The 3042-nt window shown below is 53.5% G+C and overlaps 1 pseudogene; it reads right to left on the bottom strand.

Annotated features, from left to right (window-relative positions):
- Positions 1-1435: 1435 nt before the first annotated feature.
- LOC112814510 (histo-blood group ABO system transferase 2-like) lies at positions 1436-2684 on the bottom strand (annotated as a pseudogene).
- Positions 2685-3042: the final 358 nt, after the last annotated feature.

The raw sequence follows: 3042 nt of genomic DNA on the forward strand, positions 1-3042 counted from the left end.
ATCTGCACTCTCCCACCCAATCTCCCTGAGGAGGGGCGGCCACCCTTAGCAAACCTCCCCTTGAAGCAGGTGCCTCCCTGGACAAGGGGCTACCCCAGGGCTGGGAGGTCTCCACAGCAGCACACCCAATATCCTGGATACTAGGAAACAGAGTACAGCACCAGGCTAGTGAGGGTCAGGACACACTAACCCAAATATGGCACCTTGGCAAATTAAAGATAGAAGCTAAAAGAACTTTTGTATAGAGCAGAAGCAAGAAGGTCTCTCTTACCCCCAACTATCAGCCCTTCTTCCCTTAAGCAGTTCAGAATACTCCCATGTGGAACTTTCTCTCCCCGGACCATGGGGATGATGTGCTTATCACCAGAGTCAAGGAATTTAGGACCACGGGGTCTATACGAACACACCTGGTTAAACGAACCCTTATCTCCCTAGTTAACTTCTTTACCGTTTACGAGCCCTAGTCCAAACCCCTGTGTCTGTCAATTCTTCACACACTTACTGCTTCTTTGTCTAAAAGGTAGAAGAGCTGTCTGCTCCAGTCACCTCTGCTGGTCGTCATGGTCTTGTGAAGCTCCCACCAAAACAATCAATATATTTTGCTTGCTTTTCTCCTGTTCATCTGTCTTTGCCAATTTCCAGACTCAGCCAGGTACCTTAAGAGTGTTGAGTAAAACATTTTCCTCTCTTGCAACACTGTGGGTTGGGGGGGTGGGGGGTCAGAAAATGCCATCCCAACCTCCTGGCTTTGGTGAAAACAGACCTCTACTGGGAAGCAGCACAGGACAGTGCATGGCTGGAGGAGCCAGAGAGAGGCACGTGGAACATGTAAGAACTACTTGGCCCCCAACCAGGGGACTTGGCCCCAGTGACAAGTCCAGGGTATGATTATGACTATTATAATGGAAGCATCCCGAACATCAGACCTTCCCCACGCCAGGCTTCATGATTGCTGCTCCTTGTAGTTGCTACTGTTGGTTTAGTGACTTTTCAGAACTAACTTTGTCAAGTCTGTATTCTTTGCAGTCTTTATGCCTACTGAATCCCTGTGCTGTTAACTTAGGGGTCAGCCAGTGGCTGGGCAGAAAAATCACCCCTGTTTCCAAGCTATGGGCTACAGATTGGAGGTCCCCACAACCATTTCAGGTTTGAATAATCTGCTCCAGTGGCTCATGGAACTCAGAGAAACATGTTACTTACTAGATGGCCAATTCATTGAAAGGACAGTACTCAGGGCCAGGCAGCTGGAAGCGAGGAGCAGGGCAAGGTGTATAGAAGAAGCTCAGAGCTTCCCTGCTCTCTGAAAGAGGCCTTTGCTCACCTCTACTCTGACCTTCGTCTATACTTCCTAACTGAAGACGTCCTTCTTTCGGGCTCATCTGTTAACTCAAGTGAAAGACCCGGTGGGCACCAAAACGACTCCTCAAGTACTAACCACTGCTGCCGTCCTGGTGATCCTTGGGCACAGCCATGAATCTCAGCTTCTACATGATGGGGGGCAGCCGAGCAGCTATGGATCCCACAGGTCCTCCGGGGCAACCCAGCAGCTGTGGGTCCCACAGGTCCTCCGGGGGCTGCCCAGCAGCTATGGGTCCTACAGGTCCCCTGGGGACAGCACCTTAATGGGCTTATGGTCCAGCAGGTACCTGTTCAGGTGGCTCTCATCATGCCACACAGCCTCAATCCCATTGGCCAAGTTGACCCCTATTGTCTGGTGACAGGCCAAGGTGAGTTGGTGAACCTCTACTACCGACCCCCCGAAAAGGCTCCCTTGTATTCAAAGTCGCCCTTGCCCCTGGGGGATGTGCGCCTGGGACTGTGGCCAATGCTCGTAGCTGAAGTCCTTGTGGGCTGCCTGGAAGAAACCGGGGTTCAGGGTGCCGAAGTGGGGAGACAGGATCTCCATACTCACGTGGTCGTGGAACTTCATGTCCACCTCTGTGCACACCAGGTAGTGCCCCTCACGGAGGAATTGTGGAGTTAATCTTAGAAAATATATTGTCAGCCCCAAGGAGTGATTGTGGAAGCAGTTGAAACGTCAGCAGCGTTCCTGTTCTCAGGCTACTGAACACAATGGCCCAGTAGGAGCACAATCCCATGATCCCCACGGGCAGGGCCTAGGTTAGGAGCCAGGAAAGAATGTAACCCTCCATGCCCCCCTTCCTGCACCGGGCGTTTGCTAGCACAAACATCCCACTCTTCCCCGATCCCATGACGGCCTCCCTGCGTGCCTGTGCATATGGGAGAGTGCAGGCCTGCTTTACAGCTTCAGCATACTTGCCATCCTTTTGTCCTCCTTTCCCACGCATTGAGGCGTCTGCCCTTGCTTTTCTGATAAGAAATGACATAAAAGCGATGTGCAGAACCCAGCTGCTGCTGCCCTACTTGCAGAGGCAGCCCTGCATGGCCGCTCAGATTGGTGTCTGAGAACGTTATTTCAGCGCATGATGACAGGAACAGCTGCTTACAGAAGTGGCGGATCATCACGTGCTCTGCATGGACGCATCCTCCCAGCGCGGGGTGCCGGGAACCTCGAGGACCACCACCTTCCGTCCTTCCCGTAGGGGCACATGGGGTCCGGCGGGCAACTGATTGGTGAAGACATAGTACGTGACCCTCTGTCCCACCATGAAGTGTTTCTGAACTGTCTGCAGGAACAGCTCCAGGAAGACGATGAATCCACAGGGACAGGGGACAGGGTTGGAGGAGGGTCACTGCCAGAGGTTGGCGGCAGGACCCCAAAACTTGGGCCATGAACGTGTGCACTTTCTTCAAGCGGGCAGGCCCTGGGCTGCTTTAAGCAACAGCCACCCTCCTGGCCTGGCCTGAGTGCATCTGCTGGTGGGGCCTCCCTACCTTTGGCTCCCAGAGATGGGAGCCATCAGGACCCCATCTTACAAAGGGGAGCCTGAGGCTTAGAGGCTAGAAACCCATGCAGCTGATTCTACCCATTCTGTAGGGCATAGAAACAAGGGCTGTGCCCAAAGGTGCTCAACTCATGGCAGGTGGGGACAGAACCTGCAGGGGGTCAGCCAGGGGAGG

The sequence above is a fragment of the Callorhinus ursinus genome, unplaced genomic scaffold (genome assembly GCF_003265705.2).
Source record: "Callorhinus ursinus isolate GAN/ISIS: 27379988/994484 unplaced genomic scaffold, GSC_fseal_2.0 scaffold916, whole genome shotgun sequence".
Taxonomy (NCBI): Eukaryota; Metazoa; Chordata; class Mammalia; order Carnivora; family Otariidae; genus Callorhinus; species Callorhinus ursinus.